At 40.1% G+C, this 8,038-nt stretch overlaps 1 pseudogene; it reads right to left on the reverse strand.

Moving 5' to 3' along the window:
• Nucleotides 1–5,398: 5,398 nt before the first annotated feature.
• LOC138602114 (piggyBac transposable element-derived protein 4-like) lies at nt 5,399–7,393 on the reverse strand (annotated as a pseudogene).
• Between the last annotated feature and the right edge of the window lie 645 nt (nt 7,394–8,038).

The raw sequence follows: 8,038 nt of genomic DNA on the forward strand, positions 1-8,038 counted from the left end.
GATTCTTTTACGCAAACCTACTTCTTTATGTCCTGATGCCATATCGGCAGCTCGTTACATGGGCTCATTTTTGTTTTCTTTTACACCCATTTCAGTTATGTACCTAAGGACATATGATAGCTGTGCAGTATTGCTGAAATCGGTGGTCTCATCGACCATAGCTGCCTTGAACTTGGCGTGGTTAATCCCTTTTCTTATAATTTTCAATATAAGAAGCAAATGTAGAACAGAGGTACAAGGATGAGGTCAGTTAACATCGGATACACATATGCTAGCACAATTGAATGCACAGATGTCCTAACAGTACTGCTAAAATGTACTAAGTCACTAAAACGGGGAAAGAAATTACCTATTCAGTGTCCTTTTCCTGTAAGTCATTTCATCCAGTATCCAGTTTCCCCCCTGTCTTTGTGGAGAGGGAGGGTTTAGGGGTAATTTTTTCCATGGAGTGTAGATAGTTCACTGTGCCCATAAAAAGGTCTATAGTGGGAGGGTTTCTCTGAAGCCAGTATTTGGTAATGGTTTTTTTACTTGCAGCCATAAGAATCTTCTGCAGGTAAGTATCACTTTCACTTAAACCTTCGGGAATAAATCCAAGATACAAAGAGAGAAATGACACATCCATACCAAAGCCCATTATCCCTGATATTAAACGTTCTACCTTCTCCCAAAAAGGCTGAATCAGCGGACAAAACCAGAATATGTGGGCATGGTCCACCTGCACCGATCCACACTCCCTCCAGCAAGAGCACTTGGCCCCAGTTAATTTAGATTTTTTAATTTAGAATTTTCTGCTCAGGAGTTTTTCCAGCACAAAGCCCTCTAGGTCAAGGTATTGCCATAGCCACACCTCCTCAGATATTTCCATCCTAGTCTCTTTTTCTCAATGCTGCATAATTTGTTGACTTTTTGTTCATTGAGGTGGTACTTCTATAATTTGCATATGTACCCTTTGGTACTTTATCCTTTATAAGCATCCATAAATGTTCAAATCATTTCAGTATTTCCATGAAGACCACATCTGTAGTGCATAATGAAGGCGTTCATTGTGAATTATAATGCATTTATAATCCTTTATGACTACCCTTATAAACACACATGCTTTGTAATAAAACAACAGTCATAAAACATTCTAGATATGACTTACACTGATTTATAAGTTTCACATCTCTATGGATGCTCTTGACTACTTATAAACTACTGGTTGATGTATGGAGCTTATAATGCATCGTGACTACCTATACTCACCAGTAAACATTTTGGCAATCAAATGTATTAAGCACTCATAGTATGCTAATAATAGCCCAGCAGTATTATAAGTTATCATTGTCCATGTTAAGTAAGGAAAGTCATATTGATGCATCTATAATAATGCATGCATGATCATAACACCTCATTGTTGGTGCTAACTAAAGTGTGTTTCATTTGTATGCATTTATTCTAATCGATGCTGCATAATAAGTGATTATTATGCATGATGCTAAAATGTTGTTAAACCATGCAGAGAATTACAAGCAAAATGTGTCTGATTTAGGACTAGAACCTTAAGTTATAAAAACCAATGTGGTATATTTAAAATGAGAAAAATACAAAATACATTCTTTCAACCTTTTGTTCTCAATTGAATAAAAGCAATAACTTGGCGTTCTAACATTCAACAAACGTCTATAGCCACTATCATTACATCCCCCTAACACACACACACACACACACACACACACACACACCAAAATAATGACACTTATGAGTATTACTTCCTTGACAGATGATGGATGCAGGCAAAAATGCCATATCTATGACATCTTCCAAGCCAGCACTACCCACTCACATTACCCATTAATGTTCTTCAAATCAAATCAAATTTTATTTGTATAGTGCCAAATCATAACCAGAGTTATCTCGAGACACTTTACAAAAAGAGCAGGTCAAGACCCACTCTTTGTCATGTTATTTAAAGAGAGGCCCAACATGAATCACCATGAGTAGCACATTCGTCACATTGGCAAGGAAAAACTTTTAACAGGCAGAAACCTGGAGCAGAACCAGACTCATGTTGAACAGCCATCTGCCTCGACTGGATGGGCCGAAAATGGGATAGAAGGAGATGCAGGATAGAGACAGGCAAAGAGAGCAACAACAACATATGTTCTTGTTATATCAACAACATCAGGTAATACATACTTATGGTTACAATGCCAATAATAGTGGTACACTAGTGTGAAAATTAGCAAAAAATAAATTAGTGCGAGAAGCAGAGTACCGATAAAGGCTGTAGTAATCGTAATTGTAACAGTTGAAGTCAACAGGTCTACTATTAGCATTAGCAGCAACAATAATGATACGATGGGGGAGACTGATGTTAGTAGTTGTTGCAGTCGAGCAGGTCCACAGCAGCAGGTGGTCTGCAGCAACAATCCCCAGGAACCTGCAAGACAAGGGAGCACAAGAACTCCCGGGAAGATATATGGTTAGTAACGTTAATAGGACCAGAAGATACAGAGTTAATGAGCTGCATTAATATGACAGAGAACCTATAACAGCATAACTATGGGCTAGTCCAAGCCTGAGCCAGCCCTAACTATAAGCTTTATCAAAGAGGAAAGTTTTAAGTCTACTCTTAAAAGAAGAGAGGGTGTCTGCCTCCCAGACCTTGACTGGTAGAGGAGGGGGGGCCTGGTAATTGAAGGCTCTACCTCCCACACTAGTCTTAGAGACTTTAGGTACCACAAGCAGGCCTGCATCCTGGGAGCGCAATGTTCTAGAGGGGTAATATGGCAGCCTGATAGTAACGAGTTACAATAATCCAGCCTGGAAGTAACGAGTGCATGGACTAGTTTTTCTGCATCGTTTTGAGACAAGATGTGTCTGATTTTTGCTTGGTTGCGAAGATGAAAGAAGGCTGTCCTTGATATTTGTTTTATGTGGGAGATGAAGGACATATCCTGATCAAATAGAACTCCCAGATTCCTAACAGTAGTGCTGGATGCCAGGCTGATGCCATCTAGGGCAGCTATATCATTAGAGAAAGAATCTCTAAGGTGTTTGGTTTCGAGCACAGTGACTTCAGTTTTGTCTGAATTAAGTAGCAGAAAGTTTCTAGTCATCTAGATCTTTATGTCCTTAAGGCATGCTGCTAGTTTAGATAGCTGATTGGTTTCGTCTGGCTTCATTGATAGGTATAATTGAGTATCATCTGCGTAACATTGAAAATTAATGGAGTGTTTCCTCATGATATTACCCAGAGGAAGCATATATAAGGTAAAAAGAATCGGTCCGAGCACAGAACCTTGTGTCCTCTATGCACACCAAAGTTAGTCATGGAGTTCCACATCATGAACATTAACAAACTGAGATCGATCTAATAAATAAGATTTAAACCAACTTAATGCAGATCCTGTAATGCCAATTAAATGTTCTAGTCTCTGTAACAGAATGTGATGGTCTATTGTGTCAAAAGCAGCACTAAGATCTAACAGGACGAGTACAGAGAGAAGTCCTCTGTCTGAAGCAGTAAGTAGATCATTTGAAACTCACACAAGGGCTGTCTCAGTGCTATGGTGGACTCTAAATCCTGACTGAAAGTCCTTAAATAAACTGTTGTTATGAAGAAAGTCACATAATTGATTAGCGACTGCTTTCTCAAGGATCTTTGAAATAAAAGGAAGGTTAGATATAGGTCTATAGTTAGCTAAGGTGTCTGAATCAAGGGTAGGCTTTTTAAGAAGTGGCTTAATTACAGCTAGTTTAAAAGACTGGGGTACATAGCCAGTCGATAAAGACATATTGATCATATCTAGTAAAGAAGTGCTAATTGAGGGAAAGACTTCCTTAAGCAGCTTGGTTGGAATCGGGTCTAAAAGACAGGTTGATGGTTTAGACGAAGATATAAGAGAATTTAGCTCAGGAATGTCAATTGGAGAAAAACAGTCAAGGTAAACATCAGGTTTTTGAGCAGTTTCCACAGATACATCTGCACCAGTTAACGGCAGGAGGTTACAAATTTTGTCTCTAATCTTTAGGATTTTGTCATTAAAGAAGCTCATGAAATCATCACTGCTGAGGCCTATAGGAATATTTGGCTCAATGGAGCTGTGACTCTCTATCAGCCTGGCTACAGTGCTGAAAAGGTACCTGGGATTGTTTTTATTTTCTTCGATGAGAGAGGCGTAGTAGACACCTCGAGCATGCCGTAGGGCCTTCCTGTATTTATTAAGACTATTTTGCCAGAGTAAACAAGACTGTTCTGTTTTGGTGGATCGCCACATTCTTTCAAATTTACGCAACATTTGCTTCAGGTTACGAGTTTCTGAGTCATACCATGGAGCTAGCCTCTGTGGTTTGATAATCTTCTTTTTTAAGGGGGCAATCGAATCTAGAGTACTTCTCAGCAAACCTGCAGTACTATCAACAAACTGATCAAGCTGAGAGGGACTAACATTAGCACAAGAGCTTTCTGTAGTAAACAGATGTGGTAAAGAATTAAGAGCAGCTGGAATTGCTTCCTTAAATTAAGCTACAGTTGTATCAGACAAACATCTTGTGAGTACATTTTTGTTAACTGGAGAGTAGTCGGTTAATAGGACATCGAATGTTACTAAATAGTGATCTGATAAAAGAGGATTTTGTGGAAAGACAATTAAGTTTTCGGTTTCAAGGCCATAAGCTAGAACAAGGTCGAGGGTGTGGTTAAAGTGGTAAGTAGGCTGGTTTACACTTTGAGTGAAACCAATAGAGTCCAAAAGGGACATAAATGCCATGTTAAGACTATCATTATCAACAGCTACATGAATATTGAAGTCCCCTACAATAATTATTTTATCTGAACTCAGGACTAAATCTGATACAAATTCAGTTAGAAAATCAGAGTATGGGCCAGGAGGGTGGTATACTATCACAAATAAAACAGGCTGTAAAGTTGTCCAAGCTGGGTGTGAAAAACTCAGAACAAGGCTTTCAAAAGAGCTGAAACTAAGTTTTGGTCTAGGGTTGATTAGAAGACTAGAACTGAAAATAGCTACCACTCCACCACCTCGACCAGTGTCTGGAGGAATATGAGTATTAAGATGACTGGGAGGAGTGGATTCATGTAACCCTTACATACTGTTCATATTCTGTACCTTCTCAGTATTATAGAATTCCCCTGTAGCAAGTATTTCCACCAAATTTTTAACTACAAACCTATTCAGAATGTTTAAATAGCCTATGCCACTTAAACAAATGAATGATTAATCCTTCATAAATGTTTCAAAGAGCAGGGAAAGTGTATTTTTTAAGTTTTACACCACTCGTTTTTGGTGAAAAATATCGTATTATACACAGTATAATGTCATGTAATATATGTAAGAAATAAAAAATATAGAAGCCATAATGATTTGAATATATTTTATTGACCTTGAAAATTACATCAACATTGTGAAACTTTTGGACTTCGTAATATAACTACTGAACACTGTCCTCACTGCTATATCATAAGATATAAAGTGCTTATAGTCAACTAGTCTCTGCATTCAAAGCAGAGGTGGGACACTTTCCGTGTGTGGATCTTGCACGTTTCCCACATTTGCAGCAGGTTGTCCCTGTTTTACAGTCTTTTTTGCAGGGCAGAAGCTGCATCTCCTTCTCTTCTGTTCCCTCATGTTTGCTTCTTGATCAGGGCCAGGCTCAGATTGCTGCACTGCCCTTACAAATGCTGCTGAGGCTGCTGTGCAGGGGAGGTGTTGTCGCTTTTGCATGCAAGGAGCCACAAGGGCCTTTCCAAGCTCCTCCAAAAAGAACCTCCTCCAGTTCCTCTTGCTTGCCCGCCAGGTTGGGTTTAGCTCACTCCAAATCACGAAGGCATCGTACGTGGATACGTCAATTATGTTGTGTAATATGACCAGAGGCCAGCAGGCGGTTCTTCTCTTGCAGCTGTTTGTGCCTGTTACTTTATCAAGATTGTCCACTCCGCATTTGTTGGCATTGTAGTCAAGGATGATAGCTGTTTTTTTGTCTTCCCATGCGCTCACCTCTGCAGCCTTATGTAGTGTGCTCTTAAGGATGACGTTCTTGTTCTTCTTGGACATGTATGAGACAACTGTGGTGTCCTAAGTAAATGCAAACTTAGAAGAAAAGACCTCTCTTCCCCTTGTTGTAGTTAGGGCAGGTGGCAGCTCAGGTTTGTTCCGCCTCACAGTGCCAACCATTGTGATTTTTTTCTTCAGCAGCACCTGACCAAGCTCATGAGATGTAAAGAAGTTATCCCAGGTCACATTGTGTCCTCTTAGCCCTTCCGTCATTTCCAGTACAACACGCATGCCTTGTTTTTTCTCTGGAGCTCCACCAGCTGGCTTCCCTGTGTAAACTTGCATGTTCCAAGCATAGCTTGAACGTGCATCACAAGCAATCCATAACTTGATGCCATATTTTCCAGGTTTGCTCGGCATGTACTGGCGGAAAGGACAGCGACCTGGAAAAACACAAAAAAGAAGAAAACAATTTACCTTTTTGTTCTATCCATTTTTTTTATTTATACAATCCCACTGCTCTAGTCTGTGCTTTTACAATGTATTTTATATATGGAAGTGCATAAGAAATAAAGAGAATCTGATCTGAAATCTGACCATTTGATATCACAGCCATGTATACTGAAGCATAGATTAATTAGTCAACAAGAAAAGACCATTCTTACCTCTGAATGGAACCAGTCTTTCATCCACAGTAACATCAGGGCCAGGATTGTACATGAGAGGCAGCTGTTCCACCCACTTGTCCCAGACATCCCTGATTGCTGCCAGTTTGTCAGTGACACGCCGTGCAGGTCTTGTCTCACAATTGTCAAATCTGAGCACCGCTGATATGGTACGGAACATTTCCAGGGACATGGTGGCTCGAAAAATCTTCCCGTCTCAGCATTCCAGAGACTGGAAGCAGCCTCAGGATCTGTACACACCAGCCAGTATTAGAAGCCCCATGTAGGCATGTAGGTCAGTCACATCCATGGTCTTCCATTCTTGACCATAACGATTAACCCCCTCCACGTTTGTCATTTCAATGATAATTTTTTCAATGGCTGGAGGGAGGAAGGGCTGGAATGTTGACAAAATATCAGCTGCATGGGAGATAGCCAGTCTTGTGGGTCCTGGAGTCATTCAAATGACATTTTCTGCTGCCATCCTGCCTGCAACATGATGTGGAACTGATGACCAACAGATAGCACTGTTTTTTGACATAAATGTCTGCCCTGCTGTCTGCTCCTTTCCATCGGAGTCATCTTCATCAGGTGGGGAGTTTTCTTCCACATTGTCTTCCTGCTCTGACACGTCCTCCTCTAAATCAGTATCAGACTCATCTTGAATGAGTAGATCCAGGGCCTGTTGGACATTCAGTCTTGCTGCCCTGATGTCTGTCACTGAAATGGCAGCTCATACCTACCTTTATAATGTTATGACCCCCACCACCTCCCTCCCAACCCAAACAGATTCCAATTTGTTCCTTTGTACATTATTTTATTACATTGCAGGTGCAGGTGCATCTTGTGTCTGACCTCTGGATGACTTCTGTTCCCTTTATGCACCATATATGATCACTCCTATGATGTTTGTTTACTCTTTCAATATTTTGGGATTCCCCCTGCCCCTTCAAAGACCAGCAGGTGTCTGTCTCTGTGGGAACCTGGGCAAATGTTTTGGGAACACAGACAGTTCTCGTGACAGTAGTGAGGTCCCCTTGAACTCTGTCACCTCTTTCGTATATAAAATGCACAGAACCATGACATGTACATTCGCACAGTTTCAAGATTCCAAAAAAACACAATTTTCCTTTATTTGACCCACACTGGTAGATCTAAAATCCATCTGAATAGTTACGGGTCAAATTTGACCCGTAACAGCCTCAGTGTGCAAAAATGTGTAGCACCTATACAAAAATATGAATTAATAAAATATTTTTATTTCTATGTATTTTGGGTCACTTCAGGAAAAGTCATCAAATTTCAGGCTAAAAGAATGACATTTGGGGTATTTTTACTTCTGTCAAATGTAAAAACGGGTCAAATTTGACC

This window comes from Semicossyphus pulcher, unplaced genomic scaffold, assembly GCF_022749685.1.
Source record: "Semicossyphus pulcher isolate SPU_LCO1_2020_fin unplaced genomic scaffold, fSemPul1.0.p SCAF_22, whole genome shotgun sequence".
NCBI classification, from domain to species: domain Eukaryota; kingdom Metazoa; phylum Chordata; class Actinopteri; order Labriformes; family Labridae; genus Semicossyphus; species Semicossyphus pulcher.